This window comes from Pseudophryne corroboree (assembly GCF_028390025.1).
Source record: "Pseudophryne corroboree isolate aPseCor3 chromosome 2 unlocalized genomic scaffold, aPseCor3.hap2 SUPER_2_unloc_5, whole genome shotgun sequence".
NCBI classification, from domain to species: Eukaryota; Metazoa; Chordata; class Amphibia; order Anura; family Myobatrachidae; genus Pseudophryne; species Pseudophryne corroboree.
In genome coordinates, this window is record NW_026967492.1 from 280988 (window position 1) to 304066 (window position 23079).

General features: G+C 49.7%; 2 long non-coding RNA genes across 2 annotated transcripts; both read right to left on the reverse strand.

The window, feature by feature from the left end:
* Nucleotides 1-12235: 12235 nt before the first annotated feature.
* On the reverse strand, nucleotides 12236-13891 carry LOC134983068 (uncharacterized). The gene is made up of 2 exons (XR_010191602.1): nucleotides 13482-13891; nucleotides 12236-12430 (listed from the first exon to the last, which is right to left on the reverse strand). It is a non-coding gene; the product is annotated as an uncharacterized LOC134983068 (long non-coding RNA).
* A 5783-nt stretch (nucleotides 13892-19674) lies between these two features.
* Nucleotides 19675-21437, reverse strand: LOC134983069 (uncharacterized). The gene is made up of 2 exons (XR_010191603.1): nucleotides 20932-21437; nucleotides 19675-19869 (listed from the first exon to the last, which is right to left on the reverse strand). It is a non-coding gene; the product is annotated as an uncharacterized LOC134983069 (long non-coding RNA).
* Between the last annotated feature and the right edge of the window lie 1642 nt (nucleotides 21438-23079).

The window sequence follows — 23079 nt, forward strand, 5'->3', positions numbered from 1 at the left end:
AGTGAGGAGCATAGAGCGGTGAGTTAGGATGATAGATTACACTCTATAGGGGAGAGACAGACAGACAGGGGTGACACAGAGGAGAGACAGTGAGTGAGGAGCATAGAGCGGTGAGTTAGGATGAGAGATTACACTCTTTAGAGGAGGGACAGACAGGGGTGACATAGAGGAGAGACAGTGATAGAGGAGCATAGAGCGGTGGGTTAGGATGAGATTACACTCTATAGGGGAGAGACAGACAGACAGGGATGACACAGAGGAGAGACAGTGAGTGAGGAGCATAGAGCGGTGAGTTAGGATGAGAGATTACACTCTTTAGAGGAGGGACAGACAGACAGGGGTGACACAGAGGAGAGGCAGTGAGTGAGGAGCATAGAGCGGTGAGTTTGGATGAGAGATTACACTCTTTAGAGGAGGGACAGACAGACAGGGGTGACACAGAGGAGACAGTGAGTAAGGAGCATAGAGCGGTGGTTTAGGATGAGAGTTTACACTCTATAGGGGAGGGACAGACAGACAGGGGTGACACAGAGGAGACAGTGAGTAAGGAGCATAGAGCGGTGGTTTAGGATGAGAGTTTACACTCTATAGGGGAGGGGCAGACAGACAGGGGTGACACAGAGGAGAGACAGTGAGTGAGGAGCATAGAGAGGTGGGTTAGGATGAGAGCTTACACTCTATAGGGAAGGGACAGACAGACAGGGGTGACACAGAGGGGAGAGACAGTGAGTGAGGAGCATAGAGGGGTGGGATAGTATGAGAGATTACACTCTATAGGGGAGGGACAGACAGGGGTGACACAGAGGAGAGACAGTGAGTGAGGAGCATAGAGAGGTGGGTTAGGATGAGAGCTTCCACTCTATAGGGAAGGGACAGACAGACAGGGGTGACACAGAGGAGAGACAGTGAGTGAGGAGCATAGAGCGGTGGGTTAGGATGAGAGATTACACTCTATAGGGGAGGGACAGACAGACAGGGGTGACACAGAGGAGAGACAGTGAGTGAGGAGCATAGAGCGGTGGGTTAGGATGAGAGATTACACTCTATAGGGGAGGGACAGACAGACAGGGGTGACACAGAGGAGAGACAGTGAGTGAGGAGCATAGAGCGGTGGGTTAGGGTGAGAGTTTACACTCTATAGGGGAGGGACAGACAGGGGTGACACAGAGGAGAGACAGTGTGTGAGGAGCATAGAGCGGTGGGTTAGGATGAGAGTTTACACTCTATAGGGGAGGGACAGACAGAAAGGGGTGACACAGAGGAGAGACAGTGAGTGATGAGCATAGAGCGGTGGGTTAGGATGAGAGATTACACTCTATAGGGGAGGGACAGACAGACAGGGGTGACACAGAGGAGAGACAGTGAGTGAGGAGCATAGAGCGGTGGGTTAGGATGAGAGATTACACTCTATAGGGGGGGGGGGCAGACAAACAGGGGTGACACAGAGGAGAGACAGTGAGTGAGGAGCATAGAGCGGTGGGTTAGGATGAGAGTTTACACTCTATAGGGGAGGGACAGACAGGGGTGACACACAGAGGAGAGACAGTGAGTGAGGAGCATAGAGTGGTGGGTTAGGATGAGAGTTTACACTCTATAGGGGAGGGACAGACAGGGGTGACACAGAGGAGAGACAGTGAGTGAGGAGCATAGAGCGGTGGGTTATGATGAGAGTTTACACTCTATAGGGGAGGGACAGAAAGACAGGGGTGACACAGAGGAGAGACAGTGTGTGAGGAGCATAGAGCGGTGGGTTAGGATGAGAGTTTACACTCTATAGGGGAGGGACAGACAGAAAGGGGTGACACAGAGGAGAGACAGTGAGTGAGGAGCATAGAGCGGTGGGTTAGGATGAGAGCTTACACTCTATAGGGGAGGGACAGACAGAAAGGGCTGACACAGAGGAGAGGCAGTAAGTGAGGAGCATAGAGCGGTGGGTTAGGATGATAGTTTACACTCTATAGGGGAGAGACAGACAGACAGGGGTGACACAGAGGAGAGACGGTGAGTGAGGAGCATAGAGCGGTGAGTTAGGATGAGAGATTACACTCTTTAGAGGAGGGACAGACAGGGGTGACATAGAGGAGAGACAGTGATAGAGGAGCATAGAGCGGTGGGTTAGGATGAGATTACACTCTATAGGGGAGAGACAGACAGACAGGGGTGACACAGAGGAGAGACAGTGAGTGAGGAGCATAGAGCGGTGGGTTAGGATGAGAGATTACACTCTATAGGGGGGGGCAGACAAACAGGGGTGACACAGAGGAGAGACAGTGAGTGAGGAGCATAGAGCGGTGGGTTAGGATGAGAGATTACACTCTATAGGGGAGCGACAGACAGACAGCGGTGACACAGAGGAGAGACAGTGAGTGAGGAGCATAGAGCGGTGGGTTAGGATGAGAGTTTACACTCTATAGGGGAGGGACAGACAGGGGTGACACACAGAGGAGAGACAGTGAGTGAGGAGCATAGAGTGGTGGGTTAGGATGAGAGTTTACACTCTATAGGGGAGGGACAGACAGGGGTGACACAGAGGAGAGACAGTGAGTGAGGAGCATAGAGCGGTGGGTTATGATGAGAGTTTACACTCTATAGGGGAGGGACAGAAAGACAGGGGTGACACAGAGGAGAGACAGTGTGTGAGGAGCATAGAGCGGTGGGTTAGGATGAGAGTTTACACTCTATAGGGGAGGGACAGACAGAAAGGGGTGACACAGAGGAGAGACAGTGAGTGAGGAGCATAGAGCGGTGGGTTAGGATGAGAGCTTACACTCTATAGGGGAGGGACAGACAGACAGGGGTGACACAGAGGAGAGACAGTGAGTGAGGAGCATAGAGCGGTGGGTTAGGATGAGAGATTACACTCTATAGGGGGGGGCAGACAAACAGGGGTGACACAGAGGAGAGACAGTGAGTGAGGAGCATAGAGCGGTGGGTTAGGATGAGAGATTACACTCTATAGGGGAGCGACAGACAGACAGCTGTGACACAGAGGAGAGACAGTGAGTGAGGAGCATAGAGCGGTGGGTTATGATGAGAGATTACACTCTATAGGGGAGGGACAGACAGACAGGGGTGACACAGAGGAGAGACAGTGAGTGAGGAGCATAGAGCGGTGGGTTAGGATGAGAGTTTACACTCTATAGGGGAGGGACAGACAGGCAGGGGTGACACAGAGGAGAGACAGTGTGTGAGAATCATAGAGCGGTGGGTTAGGATGAGAGTTTACACTCTATAGGGGAGGGACAGACAGAAAGGGGTGACACAGAGGAGAGACAGTGAGTGAGGAGCATAGAGCGGTGGGTTAGGATGAGAGATTACACTATAGGGGAGGGACAGACAGACAGGGGTGACACAGAGGAGAGACAGTGAGTGAGGAGCATAGAGAGGTGGGTTAGGATGAGAGCTTACACTCTATAGGGGTGGGACAGACAGACAGGGGTGACACAGAGGAGAGACAGTGAGTGAGGAGCATAGAGCGGTGGGTTAGGATGTGAGATTACACTATATAGGGGAGGGCAGACAGACAGGGGTGACACAGAGGAGAGACAGTGAGTGAGGAGCATAGAGCGGTGGGTTAGGTTGAGAGCATACACTCTATAGGGGAGGGGCAGACAGACAGGGGTGACACAGCAGAGAGACAGTGAGTGAGGAGCATAGAGCGGTGGGTTAGGATGAGAGATTACACTCTATAGGGGAGGGTCAGACAGACAGGGGTGACACAGAGGAGTGACAGTGAGTGAGGAGCATAGAGTGGTGGGTTAGGGTGAGAGCGTACACTCTATAGGGGAGGGACAGACAGACAGCGGTGACACAGCGGAGAGACAGTGAGTGAGGAGCATAGAGCGGTGGGATAAGATTAGAGATTACACTCTATAGGGGAGGGACAGACAGACAGGGGTGACACAGAGGAGAGACAGTGAGTGAGGAGCATAGAGAGGTGGGTTAGGATGAGAGCTTACACTCTATAGGGGAGGGACAGACAGACAGGGGTGACACAGAGGAGAGACAGTGAGTGAGGAGCATAGAGCGGTGGGTTAGGATTAGAGATTACACTCTATAGGGGAGGGACAGACAGACAGACAGGGGTGACACAGAGGAGAGACAGTGAGTGAGGAGTAAAGAGCGGTGGGTTAGGATGAGAGATTACACTCTATAGGGGAGGGACAGACAGACAGGGGTGACACAGAGGAGAGACAGTGAGTGAGGAGCATAGAGCGGTGGGTTAGGATGAGAGATTACACTCTATAGGGGAGGGACAGACAGACAGGGGTGACACAGAGGAGAGACAGTGAGTGAGGAGCATAGAGCGATGGGTTAGGATTAGCGCTTACACTCTATAGGGGAGGGACAGACAGACAGGGGTGACACAGAGGAGAGACAGTGAGTGAGTAGCATAGAGCGGTGGGTTAGGATGAGAGATTACACTCTATAGGGGAGGGACAGACAGACAGACAGGGGTGACACAGAGGAGAGACAGTGAGTAAGGATCATAGAGCGGTGGGTTAGGATGAGAGCTTACACTCTATAGGGGAGGGACAGACAGACAGGGGTGACACAGAGGAGATACAGTGATAGAGGAGCATAGAGCGGTGGGTTAGGATGAGAGATTACACTCTATAGGGGAGGGGCAGACAGACAGGGGTGACACAGAGGAGACAGTGAGTAAGGAGCATAGAGCGGTGGTTTAGGATGAGAGTTTACACTCTATAGGGGAGGGACAGACAGACATGGGTGACACAGAGGAGACAGTGAGTAAGGAGCATAGAGCGGTTGTTTAGGATGAGAGTTTACACTCTATAGGGGAGGGGCAGACAGACAGGGGTGACACAGAGGAGAGACAGTGAGTGAGGAGCATAGAGAGGTGGGTTAGGATGAGAGCTTACACTCTATAGGGAAGGGACAGACAGATAGGGGTGACACAGAGGGGAGAGACAGTGAGTGAGGAGCATAGAGCGGTGGGTTAGGATGAGAGATTACACTCTATAGGGGAGGGACAGACAGGGGTGACACAGAGGAGAGACAGTGAGTGAGGAGCATAGAGAGGTGGGTTAGGATGAGAGCTTCCACTCTATAGGGAAGGGACAGACAGACAGGGGTGACACAGAGGAGAGACAGTGAGTGAGGAGCATAGAGCGGTGGGTTAGGATGAGAGATTACACTCTATAGGGGAGGGACAGACAGACAGGGGTGACACAGAGGAGAGACAGTGAGTGAGGAGCATAGAACGGTGGGTTAGGATGAGAGATTACACTCTATAGGGGGGGGCAGACAAACAGGGGTGACACAGAGGAGAGACAGTGAGTGAGGAGCATAGAGCGGTGGGTTAGGATGAGAGATTACACTCTATAGGGGAGGGACAGACAGACAGGGGTGACACAGAGGAGAGACAGTGAGTGAGGAGCATAGAGCGGTGGGTTAGGATGAGAGTTTACACTCTATAGGGGAGGGACAGACAGGGGTGACACAGAGGAGAGACAGTGTGTGAGGAGCATAGAGCGGTGGGTTAGGATGAGAGTTTACACTCTATAGGGGAGGGACAGACAGAAAGGGGTGACACAGAGGAGAGACAGTGAGTGAGGAGCATAGAGCGGTGGGTTAGGATGAGAGATTACACTCTATAGGGGAGGGACAGACAGACAGGGGTGACACAGAGGAGAGACAGTGAGTGAGGAGCATAGAGCGGTGGGTTAGGATGAGAGATTACACTCTATAGGGGGGAGGCAGACAAACAGGGGTGACACAGAGGAGAGACAGTGAGTGAGGAGCATAGAGCAGTGGGTTAGGATGAGAGATTACACTCTATAGGGGAGGGACAGACAGACAGGGGTGACACAGAGGAGAGACAGTGAGTGAGGAGCATAGAGCGGTGGGTTATGATGAGAGATTACACTCTATAGGGGAGGGACAGACAGACAGGGGTGACACAGAGGAGAGACAGTGAGTGAGGAGCATAGAGCGGTGGGTTAGGATGAGAGTTTACACTCTATAGGGGAGGGACAGACAGGGGTGACACACAGAGGAGAGACAGTGAGTGAGGAGCATAGAGTGGTGGGTTAGGATGAGAGTTTACACTCTATAGGGGAGGGACAGACAGACAGGGGTGACACAGAGGAGAGACAGTGAGTGAGGAGCATAGAGCGGTGGGTTATGATGAGAGTTTACACTCTATAGGGGAGGGACAGACAGACAGGGGTGACACAGAGGAGAGACAGTGTGTGAGGAGCATAGAGCGGTGGGTTAGGATGAGAGTTTACACTCTATAGGGGAGGGACAGACAGAAAGGGGTGACACAGAGGAGAGACAGTGAGTGAGGAGCATAGAGCGGTGGGTTAGGATGAGAGCTTACACTCTATAGGGGAGGGACAGACAGAAAGGGCTGACACAGAGGAGAGGCAGTAAGTGAGGAGCATAGAGCGGTGAGTTAGGATGATAGATTACACTCTATAGGGGAGAGACAGACAGACAGGGGTGACACAGAGGAGAGACAGTGAGTGAGGAGCATAGAGCGGTGAGTTAGGATGAGAGATTACACTCTTTAGAGGAGGGACAGACAGGGGTGACATAGAGGAGAGACAGTGATAGAGGAGCATAGAGCGGTGGGTTAGGATGAGATTACACTCTATAGGGGAGAGACAGACAGACAGGGATGACACAGAGGAGAGACAGTGAGTGAGGAGCATAGAGCGGTGAGTTAGGATGAGAGATTACACTCTTTAGAGGAGGGACAGACAGACAGGGGTGACACAGAGGAGAGGCAGTGAGTGAGGAGCATAGAGCGGTGAGTTTGGATGAGAGATTACACTCTTTAGAGGAGGGACAGACAGACAGGGGTGACACAGAGGAGATACAGTGATAGAGGAGCATAGAGCGGTGGGTTAGGATGAGAGATTACACTCTATAGGGGAGGGGCAGACAGACAGGGGTGACACAGAGGAGACAGTGAGTAAGGAGCATAGAGCGGTGGTTTAGGATGAGAGTTTACACTCTATAGGGGAGGGACAGACAGACAGGGGTGACACAGAGGAGACAGTGAGTAAGGAGCATAGAGCGGTGGTTTAGGATGAGAGTTTACACTCTATAGGGGAGGGGCAGACAGACAGGGGTGACACAGAGGAGAGACAGTGAGTGAGGAGCATAGAGAGGTGGGTTAGGATGAGAGCTTACACTCTATAGGGAAGGGACAGACAGACAGGGGTGACACAGAGGGGAGAGACAGTGAGTGAGGAGCATAGAGCGGTGGGATAGTATGAGAGATTACACTCTATAGGGGAGGGACAGACAGGGGTGACACAGAGGAGAGACAGTGAGTGAGGAGCATAGAGAGGTGGGTTAGGATGAGAGCTTCCACTCTATAGGGAAGGGACAGACAGACAGGGGTGACACAGAGGAGAGACAGTGAGTGAGGAGCATAGAGCGGTGGGTTAGGATGAGAGATTACACTCTATAGGGGAGGGACAGACAGACAGGGGTGACACAGAGGAGAGACAGTGAGTGAGGAGCATAGAGCGGTGGGTTAGGATGAGAGATTACACTCTATAGGGGAGGGACAGACAGACAGGGGTGACACAGAGGAGAGACAGTGAGTGAGGAGCATAGAGCGGTGGGTTAGGGTGAGAGTTTACACTCTATAGGGGAGGGACAGACAGGGGTGACACAGAGGAGAGACAGTGTGTGAGGAGCATAGAGCGGTGGGTTAGGATGAGAGTTTACACTCTATAGGGGAGGGACAGACAGAAAGGGGTGACACAGAGGAGAGACAGTGAGTGATGAGCATAGAGCGGTGGGTTAGGATGAGAGATTACACTCTATAGGGGAGGGACAGACAGACAGGGGTGACACAGAGGAGAGACAGTGAGTGAGGAGCATAGAGCGGTGGGTTAGGATGAGAGATTACACTCTATAGGGGGGGGGGCAGACAAACAGGGGTGACACAGAGGAGAGACAGTGAGTGAGGAGCATAGAGCGGTGGGTTAGGATGAGAGATTACACTCTATAGGGGAGGGACAGACAGACAGGGGTGACACAGAGGAGAGACAGTGAGTGAGGAGCATAGAGCGGTGGGTTATGATGAGAGATTACACTCTATAGGGGAGGGACAGACAGACAGGGGTGACACAGAGGAGAGACAGTGAGTGAGGAGCATAGAGCGGTGGGTTAGGATGAGAGTTTACACTCTATAGGGGAGGGACAGACAGGGGTGACACACAGAGGAGAGACAGTGAGTGAGGAGCATAGAGTGGTGGGTTAGGATGAGAGTTTACACTCTATAGGGGAGGGACAGACAGGGGTGACACAGAGGAGAGACAGTGAGTGAGGAGCATAGAGCGGTGGGTTATGATGAGAGTTTACACTCTATAGGGGAGGGACAGAAAGACAGGGGTGACACAGAGGAGAGACAGTGTGTGAGGAGCATAGAGCGGTGGGTTAGGATGAGAGTTTACACTCTATAGGGGAGGGACAGACAGAAAGGGGTGACACAGAGGAGAGACAGTGAGTGAGGAGCATAGAGCGGTGGGTTAGGATGAGAGCTTACACTCTATAGGGGAGGGACAGACAGAAAGGGCTGACACAGAGGAGAGGCAGTAAGTGAGGAGCATAGAGCGGTGGGTTAGGATGATAGTTTACACTCTATAGGGGAGAGACAGACAGACAGGGGTGACACAGAGGAGAGACAGTGAGTGAGGAGCATAGAGCGGTGAGTTAGGATGAGAGATTACACTCTTTAGAGGAGGGACAGACAGGGGTGACATAGAGGAGAGACAGTGATAGAGGAGCATAGAGCGGTGGGTTAGGATGAGATTACACTCTATAGGGGAGAGACAGACAGACAGGGATGACACAGAGGGGAGACAGTGAGTGAGGAGCATAGAGCGGTGGGTTAGGATGAGATTACACTCTATAGGGGAGAGACAGACAGACAGGGATGACACAGAGGGGAGACAGTGGGGTACATTTACTAACATTCGTAATTCCCGAAAATAGGTCAAAGTTCAATCACGAATGACATCGACAGTGTAAAACTGCAACTTTTTGAATTTATTACGATGGATTTACTAAGCTGTCGTATTCGTGTTTTTCTTTTCTTCCGATGTCGATGTCATTCGTTTTTTTTTTTACCTAATTTTACGGCAGTGATTAGCAAAACACTGCCTTTTTTTTTTTACAATCAATCTCGGCCGGATCTGTGTGATCCGTGCTGGGGTTCTTTTTTTTTTTTTTTTTTAATTAAACAATGTAAAATCCCCAAAAAAATTGCGTGGGGTCCCCCCTCCTAAGCATAACCAGCCTCGGGCTCTTTGAGCCGATCCTGGTTGCAGAAATATGGGGGAAAAAATGACAGGGGTTCCCCCATATTTAAGCAACCAGCATCGGGCTCTGCGCCTGGTCCTGGTCCCAAAAATACGGGGGACAAAAAGAGTAGGGGTCCCCCGTATTTTTAAAACCAGCACCGGGCTCCACTAGCTGGACAGATAATGCCACAGCCGGGGGTCACTTTTATATAGTGCCCTGCGGCCGTGGCATCAAAAATCCAACTAGTCACCCCTGGCCGGGGTACCCTGGGGGAGTGGGGACCCCTTCAATCAAGGGGTCCCCCCCCCCCAGCCACCCAAGGGCCAGGGGTGAAGCCCGAGGCTGTCCCCCCCCATCCAATGTGCTGCGGATGGGAGGGCTGATAGCCTTTGTTGTAAAATAAAAGATATTGTTTTTAGTAGCAGTACTACAAGTCCCAGCAAGCCTCCCCCGCATGCTGGTACTTGGAGAACCACAAGTACCAGCATGCGGCGGAAAAACGGGCCCGCTGGTACCTGTAGTACTACCACTAAAAAAATACCCAAAAAAACACAAGACACACACACCGTGAAAGTATAATTTTATTACATACATACACACATACATACATACTTACCTTATGTTCCCACGCAGGTCGGTCCTCTTGTCCAGTAGAATCCAAGGGGTACCTGTTGAAAAAATTATACTCACGAGATCCAGGGGTCCAGGCTCCTCGGGAAATCCAGGGATAATCCACGTACTTGAATAAAACAAAAAAACGGTTGCCCGACCACGAACTGAAAGGTGACCCATGTTTGCACATGGGTCACCTTCCCACGAATGCCAGAAACCCACTTTGCCTTCTGGCTAAGTGGGTTTCTTCAGCCAATCAGGGAGTGCCACGTTGTAGCACTCTCCTGATCAGCTGTGTGGTCCTGTCCTCACTGACAGGCAGCACACGGCAGTGTTACAATGTAGCGCCTATGCGCTACATTGTAACCAATGATGGGAACTTTCTGCCCTGCGGTTGACCTAAAGTGACGTCACCGCTGAGCAGAAAGTTCCCATCATTGGTTACAATGTAGCGCATAGGCGCTACATTGTAACACTGCCGTGTGCTGCCTGTCAGTGAGGACAAGAGCACACAGCCGATCAGGAGGGTGCTACAACGTGGCACTCCCTGATTGGCTGAAGAAACCCACTTAGCCAGAAGGCAAAGTGGGTTTCTGGCATTCGTGGGAAGGTGACCCATGTGCAAACATGGGTCACCTTTCAGTTCGTGGTCGGGCAACCGTTTTTTTGTTTTATTCAAGTACGTGGATTACCCCTGGATTTGCCGAGGAGCCTGGACCCCTGGATCTCGTGAGTAGAATTTATTCAACAGGTACCCCTTGGATTCTACTGGAGAAGAGGACCGACCTGCGTGGGAACATAAGGTAAGTATGTATGTATGTGTGTATGTATGTAATAAAATTATACTTTCACGGTGTGTGTGTCTTGTGTTTTTTTGGGTATTTTTTTAGTGGTAGTACTACAGGTACCAGCGGGCCCGTTTTTCCGCCGCATGCTGGTACTTGTGGTTCTCCAAGTACCAGCATGCGGGGGAGGCTTGCTGGGACTTGTAGTACTGCTACTAAAAACAATATCTTTTATTTTACAACAAAGGCTATCAGCCCTCCCATCCGCAGCCCATTGGATGGGGGGGGACAGCCTCGGGCTTCACCCCTGGCCCTTGGGTGGCTGGGGGGGGGGGACCCCTTGATTGAAGGGGTTCCCACTCCCCCAGGGTACCCCGGCCAGGGGTGACTAGTTGGATTTTTGATGCCACGGCCGCAGGGCACTATATAAAAGTGACCCCCGGCTGTGGCATTATCTGTCCAGCTAGTGGAGCCCGGTGCTGGTTTTAAAAATACGGGGGACCCCTACTCTTTTTGTCCCCCGTATTTTTGGGACCAGGACCAGGCGCAGAGCCCGATGCTGGTTGCTTAAATATGGGGGAACCCCTGTCATTTTTTTCACCATATTTCTGCAACCAGGATCGGCTCAAAGAGCCCGAGGCTGGTTATGCTTAGGAGGGGGGACCCTACGCAATTTTTTTTGTAAAAATAAGCACTTTCCCACCCCTTCCCACTGATATACATGCACGGATCTCATGGATCCGTGCATGCCTATCCAAACACGAATAAAAAAAAAAGTTCTGTTTTTTTTTAGCACTTTTTTACGAGTTGTAATTTTTCACGGCAGTGTTTGTTCTTTTTTTGCTTTGCACTTCTTAGTAAATGACCGAGATTCATACTTAAACAGCCGCGTTTTGACCGATGGTGTATTCATTCGTAATTTTTTACCTGAACTAGCAAAAAATTACGAATGCCCTCATCACTGCCGTGATTAGTGTTTAGTAAATGACCGAGATTAACCGAGATGACACTTTGAAGAAAAAACGGCATCTCGGTCAAAATCGGGAGCTTAGTAAATATACCCCAGTGAGTGAGGAGCATAGAGCGGTGAGTTAGGATGAGAGATTACACTCTTTAGAGGAGGGACAGACAGACAGGGGTGACACAGAGGAGAGACAGTGAGTGAGGAGAATAGAGCGGTGGGTTAGGATGAGAGATTACACTCTATAGGAGAGGGACAGACAGACAGTGGTGACACAGAGGACAGAAAGTGAGTGAGGAGCATAGAGCGGTGGGTTAGGATGAGAGATTACACTCTATAGGGGGGAGACAGACAGGGGTGACACAGAGGGGAGACAGTGAGTGAGGAGCATAGAGCGGTGGGTTAGGATGAGAGTTTATGTAATAAAATTTCTGTGTTTTTTTTATTGGAAAAAGGTAGGTCACGTAATTACTAGTGTGACTTCCCTGTAATCTTCTATTACCTTAGAAGCTGTGAGCTTTCTCTTGTTTTCCCTTCCGGTCCTAGTCCAACGTATCGCAAGAATTTCCCACTGGTCAGTGATGAATGATGATTTCAAACAATGTATTTAATGAGGTTGGTTCTTTACAACAGAAGAATTTAAGACACTTGTAAAGATATGATTATTTAACTCTAACAACACAACCAATAGTGTCAACAACAGTGTAACCCATTTTAACAATATTTATTATACTGGAACCCTTGTTGCTGGTAGTAATGACTCTCTCCTATATCAGGTCCCCTAAATGTAAAATAGGTTAGTTAAATCCTTACAACATTTACTATACAATAAGTTTTGAGTGAATCAACATGTAATTTACCTTCTCTATCAGCTAAATAAAGTCCGACCCTTTATACTTCCTCTACAAAACAAGTAGACCAGTATGGCTGCTGCCAACTGTTTAGATAGCTACATTATCCCCAATATAATGTCCCGATTGGTTGGAGTACTCTATCTTTCGTTGGTGCACATTTAGATAGTTCTTTAATAATGCCCCTCCAATAAGTCTGAGTCACTGGGGAATAGGTTATGTCTCGGAGGGGTGGACAAATAAAGCTACTGAGTGAGCCGCAATAAAGCCGATATAGTTCCTAGCGAGACTAGACTGAACTGGTTGGGTCTAATTCCGAATCCCTATCTTCATGTAGAGTTCGTAAAGTTAGCTGGACGACTCGTCTATGATAATGTAGGCTTTCTTTTGTAATCCTGCTCTGGCTCTATCGGTACTCTGCTGAAGCCACAAACAACTACGTAAGGCATCACTTCCTAGCGGACTATGGTGTCAGTGATAACCTCAAGACAGGTAACAATAGCCAATGACTTCTCAGCTGGGGATGACCACTATTAGATTGTTGCTGAAGAATAATCCTAGCGACTGCTGAGACGAATACACAGAGGTTGAGAATGCTGTAGCGGATACTCTGTTATTCTAAACTCCTTTGTAGGACCTTTCCTCCTGACTCATAGTATATAGTATATATATATATATATGCCTGGAGCAGTATAAGTTCAGTGGTGACTACTGTCATATAGCACTCATCATTCTTCCGGAAAGTTCTCTAGGATAGGAGTTATACACGTAGGTCTAGATCTCTTAGTTTGGGTAGGAGTTTAGGGGTCCGATATTTCCAGGGCTAGATTAACGCTGCGGAACATCTATAACATCTATATATATATATATATAGAGCCACGGTCTTCATAATGTCTCTCCTAATATCTAGCCAGAGTGAAACATCTGATATTGGGGAACTGAGTGGCTGATGAGAATGCTGGGAGAGTTCGGGTTAAATACCTTAATAGGGATCCCGCTGCTGCTCCTGCACCGCCTGTTCGGGTAACAGGGCTGCCCACAGCTGTTCCCTCTGGCCGGCTCTGGCCGTCAGCAGCTGCTCCGCCTTCCAGCCCGCCCCCGCACCTCCTCCAGGCGTGTCCGCAGGCCGTCAACCGCACCTCCGCTCTTCTTCCCGGCTGTCAGTCAGCTGCCGCTCCGCCTTCCTGCCCGCCTCCGTACCTCCTCCCGGCGTGTCTGCAAGCCGTCAGCAGTCCTTCCGCTCTACACCGCTGCCTGGCTCACCGCTCGGTTAGTTGTCTTCTGCCGGGGTCAGATTCTCTCTCCTCTGGGCTGCTTGTCGGGTGATGCGGAGAATTTCACTCTCTGTACCGCACTGAGGATTCAGCGACCGGAGCCACACAGTCCCGCTTCTCCTTCTCCTTGACCTCTCGGGGTAAGTGCGCAGCTCCTTTTTCTTAACAGCTGTCCGAAGGCACGAGACTCGGTGTAGCCGGCTCGTGGATTTGATCCAACAGTCTTTTAACCACGCGCTGGCCCCCTGCACCTGTCCAACTACTGCCAGCAGTGTGCACTATATGTGGCCACAGGCACCCATTTTTCCACTGTCACCAATGTATACAGTATATACTGAACACAGCATCTGGGTTATTATATGTACATACCAATATATATATATACAATTATTATTTCACAAAGAGTCAAATAACCATACGTATGGAATCCACAGCCAGGTGGAATGCGGTGGGGGTGTCACATGCCTCCCCAGTAGAATGATGCGTGTCCTCACGCATGTGTCCATTTCAACATACAATACAGAACTAATCTTTCTATTGATAAGGATTAATTACAAATAAGAATACCATACACAAATATACTAGGACGACTTAATCACGAAACCTTAGAGGTAATGTACCTCGGGTACTGCATTTCGGTCTCCAACATATTGGGGTAAGCACCTCCCCCTTGTCTAGAGCTCTTCCACGACAAGTGGTGTCATTACGTTCAAGGGACCCTTCTTCTATGAGGTCTGAGGCTATAGATTCTACCGAACTCTGCTTAGTAGGGCCGCCCAGGAACAATAAGAGCTCCATGGGATCGTGTAATGGTAGGAACTCCAAAGCCCCTGGATCATCTGTTTCCGGCAAGTTTCGTCCCTCTGCAGGAACTGGGGCGATACAAGGTTTGATTTGTTCACGGGACACGACACTGACTGGCTCTTCCGGACTGCGGCGGATTTTGTACGTATAGTGTTCTCCGTCCGGAACACCGACCACGACATAGGGGAGACTTTCCCACAACGTATCTAATTTACTGTGGCGATGGTTCCGTCTTCTCCATACCCTATCCCCAACTTTTATAGGCACGGGCCGGGTATGTTTGTTATAATTTTTTTCTTGACGCTGATGAACGACCCCTAGTCGTTTTTCTACAATTGTTTGGGCTATTTTTATCCTCCGTTGGTGTTCACGGACCCAGTCAGTCTGGGGGTTAATGTTATGAATTTCCGTAGGCAACAATTCCAGGTCCTGAGGCAACTTTCCCCGCCGGCCAAACATAAGGTAGTAAGGTGTAAACCCGGTGGAGCAATGTTCCGTATTGTTGTACAAATATGTAAGCTCCTGAAGTAGAGCTGGCCATTTGGCTCGTTCCCCCATCGGTAGACTCCTCAACATACTAATGATAGTTCGATTAGCTCGCTCGCACAGGCCGTTCCCCTGTGGGTGGTAGACTGTAGTTCTTGTCTTCTGACAACCATAATAGGAACACAGTTCCTGGAAAAGTTGGGATTCAAACGCAGGACCTTGATCCGTTAGAATGCAATCAGGATACCCATAAGGCCTAGCGAAATGTTTGAGGAACAGTTCAGCGGTGGTCTTTGCTGTAAGATCTCTGGCTGGTACTACCACCAGGAACTTACTATAATGGTCAGTCATAGTCAGAGCATATTGGTACCCGCTGGTGCTCGGTTCCAGTTTTACGTGATCCAGCGCGACGATTTGCAAAGGACGTTGGCTCTTGATGGGATGTAAGATATCTTTCTGAGTATTATCAGGATGTCGCTTAAGGCTGCACGGCACACACTCTTGACACCACCTCTCAATGTCGTTTCTCATGCCGATCCAAAAGTATCTTTTTCTTAATATTGCCTCTGTCTTTTGCATACCGAAGTGTCCAGATTGATCATGATATGCTTCTAACAGTAGGGTAGCTCGATCTCTTGGGACTACAATCTGCCTGACTGTCTGATGAGTGCCGGGGTCGATGCTAAGTCGTATTAGAAGACCCTGTTTTAGCTGGAGACGTTCCCGGTGTCTCAACCATTTCACAAGCTCTGGATCAGCTTCGGCTTGTTGAACTCTGCTTAACCGGCATTTCTGTTGCAATAGAGCCATGAGGTCTTTCAACACTGGGCTTTGTTGTTGGATTCTTGACCAGTCGACAGGAGTTGGGTCACATGAGTGATCCTCAACCCGCGGATCAATGGAGGCGGATAAAGGGTCAGACGTAACAGTTCTCCCTGTTCTAGCGACTTTGAACACTGGAGTCTCGATGTCTTCCTCAACGTCATTACCCTCTTCTGCTACATCTGCAGTTGGTAGCCATGATAGGGCGTCTGCATTTCCATTTGACTTCCCACTTCTATACGACACTGTATAACTGAAGTTGGCAAGGCGAGATACCCATCTCTGTTCGAGGGCCCCCAGCCGAGCAGTAGATAAATGAGCTAAAGGATTGTTGTCCGTCATGATTATAAACGGGGCGGCGGCCAAGTAGTCCTTGAATTTTTCTGTAATGGCCCAAACGAGAGCTAACAATTCCAGCTTAAAGGTGCTGTAGTTCTCACTGTTCCGCTCAGTCTTGCGAAGGCCCCTGCTGGCGTAAGCAATAACTCGCTCCCGTCCATTCTGCCTCTGAGACAAGACAGCCCCTAAACCACGGTGACTGGCATCGGTGTAGACTTCGAAGGGTTTATCATAGTCTGGATAGGCAAGCAGCGGAGCCTCCGTCAACGCAATCTTCAGTTGGTCGAAGGCCATTTGATGTTCTTCTCTCCAATCTACAAAAGACAAACCCCTTCTCTCAACACCCAATCTGCCCCTTAGGAGTTCATGCAATGGGGCGGCGACTCGGGCAAACTGTTCAATGAAACGTCTGTAATAACCGACGAGTCCTAGGAAACTTCGGACATCCCGGACGGTTCGGGGTACCGGCCAATTCTGCACCACATTAATTTTTTCCGGATCAGGCATCACTCCTTCAGCGCTGACAACATGACCAAGGTATCGAACCTTTGGTTTGAGTAGATGGCATTTAGCAGGTTTGAGCTTCAGTCCAGCCTTAATCAGTAAATGGAATATCTCCTCTAAATATCTAAGGTGATCTTCATAACCTTTTGAAAAGATGATGACATCGTCGAGGTATAACAACACGGTCTCAAAATTGTGGTGGCCAAGACAATGTTCCATGACACGTTGGAATGTAGCTGGTGCGTTACAGAGTCCGAAGGGCATCCGATCAAATTCAAAGAGGCCCATTGGGGTGGTGAACGCCGTCTTTTCCCTATCTTCAGGAGCCATTTGAATCTGCCAGTACCCGCTGGTAAGATCTAATGTGGAGAAGTATGCGGCCGTTTTCAAGGCTGTTAAGGATTCTTCGATCCTCGGTAGCGGGTAAGCATCCTTATGAGTAACAGCATTTAACCTGCGGTAGTCTACGCAGAATCTGAGGCTGCCATCTTTTTTCTTCACAATTACAATCGGAGCCGCCCACGGACTATGGCTCTCTCTAATGACTCCAGCCTCCTTCATCTCGGCGAGCATGTTTCTCACGGGCTGATACATGGTTGGAGGTAAAGGACGATGCCTCTCTTTGATCGGAGGGTTTGTTCCTGTAGGTATATGATGAAACACTTTCTCGGCCTTGCGGAAATCAGAAGGGTGCTGACTAAAAACCTCAGCATTTTGTCGTACTACCTGAAGTATCCCTTCTCGTTGAGTGTCTGGAGTATCCTCATTGCCGATCTGTACCTCGGACCACCATGGAGTTCCCATGTCGTCGTCTGATTCTTCCGTTGCTGTCTCACCTGGAATTGTGATTCCATTCTGTCCCACGATATCCTGGAAGTCTACTTGACTGACTTTTGCTACTGGGTAGTGATTGTAAAGTCGGATGTGGTAGTTATGCGGGTTGAGTATACGCACAGGTACTCTTCCATGTTCTACAATCGCCAAGGTTCTCGCTACAGCGAAAGGCTGCTGTCCATCATGGTCGCAGGATTCTACTAGAGCCTCATAATTACGTCCCAGAGGCCCTATCCTGGTCTTACACCACACCACCTGTTCGGACTTAGGCTCTAATAAAACCGGTTGCCGATCTGTAACTCGGGCCTTTCCGACCTCCCCCCGAACATTGGCAAACCTCCTCTGCTTCTCAAGCATTCGTACTGTTTGTTGTAAGGCCCTCCGTTCTCTAGGAGCTGCAGTCTTCATTTCGCATCGTAGAGCTTCCACCATCTCCTCTGGGCAATTCTTCAAGATATTCATACCTAAGATAACTGGGGGTAAATGGGTACTAGGCGCAGTGGTAACTAGACACCCTTGTCGATATAACTTGGCCTTCCCTATCCTCATATCAGGTTCCCAATATCCTTGATATGGAATGGGTTGTCCGTTGCTGGCCAGCAGATGGAGCCATGTAGTTGGTGGAGTTACGATGGTGTTTTCGTCCCAATGTCGAAGGAATTCTGTGAGACGTATCGTAGACACTTGAGAACCTGTATCCAGGAGAGCCATTACTTCGACCCCATTAATTCGGATCTTCAGATGCGGGCACTCTCCAACGTACCTGGGCCACCACTCCTGCGACGACGGACCTGTTAATGAGTCTCCTCCCGAGGGTCGGTCCCTTGCCTCGGGTTCTCCTGGTTTAAAGTGGCATTAGGGCAGTTTCGCTCAACATGTCCACTTTGTTGACAACCCCTGCAGATTGGTCTTCCCTGGGGGTCGAATTGATCAGTGGGCCGCCGGCCCGACTCTCTGGGTATGTCCCAGCGAGGTCGATTCCGGCCACTGCACCCTTGGCGCCATTCTCTTTGCCGGTTATCACCCTGTTCTCCACTTAGCTCGTCTATTCGTTGGCTCATCCGAGCCAAATTCAGTGTAAGCTCTGTAAGTTTGCTGCCAAGCAGACTGATAGGGTCTGTTCCTACTGGGGCTTGGGCCTGCTGCGAAATGGCCCCCTTTTGTATCGGGGTTTCGAATCTGGGACACGATTTATCTTCGTGTGGACTCTCCTCCTCATTTTTATCAGCTGCTTGTTCATGATCAGCGTCGTCGCTTTGATTTAACCCGAGGATTTGGAGAATTGCCTCCTTAAACTCCGAGAACGAGCAATTTGGCTGCTGACGCCTCCACATTCTTAGTTGAGATCGAACCGCCTCACCTTGAGCTCCTTCTATAAATAAGTTAATTAACGTCTCGTCAGACTGGATTATCTCGCGGGTATCGAGGATTTTAACTGCTTTCATTGCCTCCTGTAGTCCCAGGGCGAAATCCCGCAGTGATTCGTTGGGTCGCTGTTTCCTTGCATAAAGACGGCTCTTGACCTCCGCTACTGTTTTGGAGTCGAATCTACTCCCGAGTTTTTTGAAAATATCTTCCACCGTCTCTTTTTCCTCATCCTCCCAGGCCTGTACCTCACATAACGCAGAGCCTTTCAGTTGTCCCATCACAATCTCCACCTGTTGTTTCTTACTAAGTGGATATAACCGAAACATAGAATATAATTTGTCCTTGAACTCCTTAAGAGTACTGGAGCCGGAGGATCGTACATTTCCCGCATATGTAGGCAACCACGGGGCCCCAAAATAGTACGGCATAGTTATAGGTGATGTCATCGTGGTAGTAGTTGAATTTTCTTTTCTGGGGGACGCTGGAAGGAGTCTCCTGCCTGATTTCGATGTCGATGTGGGAGTCTGTGGAGCCGACATTTTACAGATATCCTGTTCGTGGACGCCAAATTTTGTAATAAAATTTCTGTTTTGTTTTTTTTATTGGAAAAAGGTAGGTCACGTAATTACTAGTGTGACTTCCCTGTTATCTTCTATTACCTTAGAAGCTGTGAGCTTTCTCTTGTTTTCCCTTCCGGTCCTAGTCCAACGTATCGCAAGAATTTCCCACTGGTCAGTGATGAATGATGATTTCAAACAATGTATTTAATGAGGTTGGTTCTTTACAACAGAAGAATTTAAGACACTTGTAAAGATATGATTATTTAACTCTAACAACACAACCAATAGTGTCAACAACAGTGTAACCCATTTTAACAATATTTATTATACTGGAACCCTTGTTGCTGGTAGTAATGACTCTCTCCTATATCAGGTCCCCTAAATGTAAAATAGGTTAGTTAAATCCTTACAACATTTACTATACAATAAGTTTTGAGTGAATCAACATGTAATTTACCTTCTCTATCAGCTAAATAAAGTCCGACCCTTTATACTTCCTCTACAAAACAAGTAGACCAGTATGGCTGCTGCCAACTGTTTAGATAGCTACATTATCCCCAATATAATGTCCCGATTGGTTGGAGTACTCTATCTTTCGTTGGTGCACATTTAGATAGTTCTTTAATAATGCCCCTCCAATAAGTCTGAGTCACTGGGGAATAGGTTATGTCTCGGAGGGGTGGACAAATAAAGCTACTGAGTGAGCCGCAATAAAGCCGATATAGTTCCTAGCGAGACTAGACTGAACTGGTTGGGTCTAATTCCGAATCCCTATCTTCATGTAGAGTTCGTAAAGTTAGCTGGACGACTCGTCTATGATAATGTAGGCTTTCTTTTGTAATCCTGCTCTGGCTCTATCGGTACTCTGCTGAAGCCACAAACAACTACGTAAGGCATCACTTCCTAGCGGACTATGGTGTCAGTGATAACCTCAAGACAGGTAACAATAGCCAATGACTTCTCAGCTGGGGATGACCACTATTAGATTGTTGCTGAAGAATAATCCTAGCGACTGCTGAGACGAATACACAGAGGTTGAGAATGCTGTAGCAGATACTCTGTTATTCTAAACTCCTTTGTAGGACCTTTCCTCCTGACTCATAGTATATAGTATATATATATATATATATGCCTGGAGCAGTATAAGTTCAGTGGTGACTACTGTCATATAGCACTCATCATTCTTCCGGAAAGTTCTCTAGGATAGGAGTTATACACGTAGGTCTAGATCTCTTAGTTTGGGTAGGAGTTTAGGGGTCCGATATTTCCAGGGCTAGATTAACGCTGCGGAACATCTATAACATCTATATATATATATATATAGAGCCACGGTCTTCATAATGTCTCTCCTAATATCTAGCCAGAGTGATGGCGTAGAAACATCTGATATTGGGGAACTGAGTGGCTGATGAGAATGCTGGGAGAGTTCGGGTTAAATACCTTAATAGGGATCCCGCTGCTGCTCCTGCACCGCCTGTTCGGGTAACAGGGCTGCCCACAGCTGTTCCCTCTGGCCGGCTCTGGCCGTCAGCAGCTGCTCCGCCTTCCAGCCCGCCCCCGCACCTCCTCCAGGCGTGTCCGCAGGCCGTCAACCGCACCTCCGCTCTTCTTCCCGGCTGTCAGTCAGCTGCCGCTCCGCCTTCCAGCCCGCCTCCGTACCTCCTCCAGGCGTGTCCGCAGGCCGTCAGCTGCACCTCCGCTCTTCTTCCCGGCTGTCAGTCAGCTGCCGCTCCGCCTTCCAGCCCGCCTCCGTACCTCCTCCCGGCGTGTCTGCAAGCCGTCAGCAGTCCTTCCGCTCTACACCGCTGCCTGGCTCACCGCTCGGTTAGTTGTCTTCTGCCGGGGTCAGATTCTCTCTCCTCTGGGCTGCTTGTCGGGTGATGCGGAGAATTTCACTCTCTGTACCGCACTGAGGATTCAGCGACCGGAGCCACACAGTCCCGCTTCTCCTTCTCCTTGACCTCTCGGGGTAAGTGCGCAGCTCCTTTTTCTTAACGGCTGTCCGAAGGCACGAGACTCGGTGTAGCCGGCTCGTGGATTTGATCCAACAGTCTTTTAACCACGCGCTGGCCCCCTGCACCTGTCCAACTACTGCCAGCAGTGTGCACTATATGTGGCCACAGGCACCCATTTTTCCACTGTCACCAATGTATACAGTATATACTGAACACAGCATCTGGGTTATTATATGTACATACCAATATATATATATATACAATTATTATTTCACAAAGAGTCAAATAACCATACGTATGGAATCCACAGCCAGGTGGAATGCGGTGGGGGTGTCACACTTACACTCTATAGGGGAGGGACAGACAGACAGGAGTGACACAGAGGAGAGACAGTGAGTGAGGAGCATAGAGCGGTGGGTTAGGATGAGAGATTACACTCTATAGGGGAGGGACAGACAGACAGGGGTGACACAGCGGAGAGACAGTGAGTGAGGAGCATAGAGCGGTGGGTTAGGATGAGAGATTACACTCTATAGGGGAGGGACAGACAGACAGGGGTGACACAGAGGAGAGACAGTGAGTGAGGAGCATAGAGCGGTGGGTTAGGATGAGAGATTACACTCTATAGGGGAGGGACAGATAGACAGGGGTGACACAGAGGAGACAGTGAGTGAGGAGCATAGAGCGGTAGGTTAGGAGGAGAGCTTACACTCTATAGTGGAGGGACAGACAGACAGGGGTGACACAGAGGAGAGACAGTGAGTGAGGAGCATAGAGCGGTGGGTTAGGATGAGATAATACGCTCTATAGGGGAGGGGTAGACAGACAGGGGTAACACAGAGAGGAGAGACAGTGAGTGAGGAGCATAGAGCGGTGGGTTAGGATGAGAGATTACACTCTATCGGGGAGGGACAGACAAACAGGGGTGACACAGAGGAGAGACAGTGAGTGAGGAGCATAGAGCGGTGGGTTAGGATGAGAGATTACACTCTATAGGGGAGGGGCAGACAGACAGGGGTGACACAGAGGAGAGACAGTAAGTGAGGAGCATAGAGCGGTGGGTTAGGATGAGAGATTACACTCTATAGGGGAGGGACAGACAGACAGTGGTGACACAGAGGAGAGACAGTGAGTGAGGAGCATAGAGCGGTGGGTTAGGATGAGAGCTTACACTCTATAGGGGAGGGACAGACAGACACGGGTGACACAGAGGAGAGACAGTGAGTAAGGAGCAAAGAGCGGTGGGTTAGGATGAGAGATTACACTCTATAGGGGAGGGACAGACAGACAGAGGTGACACAGAGGAGACAGTGAGTGAGGAGCATAGAGCGGTGGGATAGGATGAGAGATTACACTCTATAGGGGAGAGGCAGACAGACAGGGGTGACACAGAGGAGAGACAGTGAGTGAGGAGCATAGAGCGGTGGGTTAGAATGAGAGATTACACTCTATAGGTGAGGGACAGACAGGGGTGACACAGAGGAGAGACAGTGAGTGAGGAGCATAGAGTGGTGGGTTAGGATGAGAGATTACACTCTATAGGGGAGGAGCAGACAGACATGGGTGACACAGAGGAGAGACAGTGAGTGAGGAGCATAGAGAGGTGGGTTAGGATGAGAGATTACACTCTATA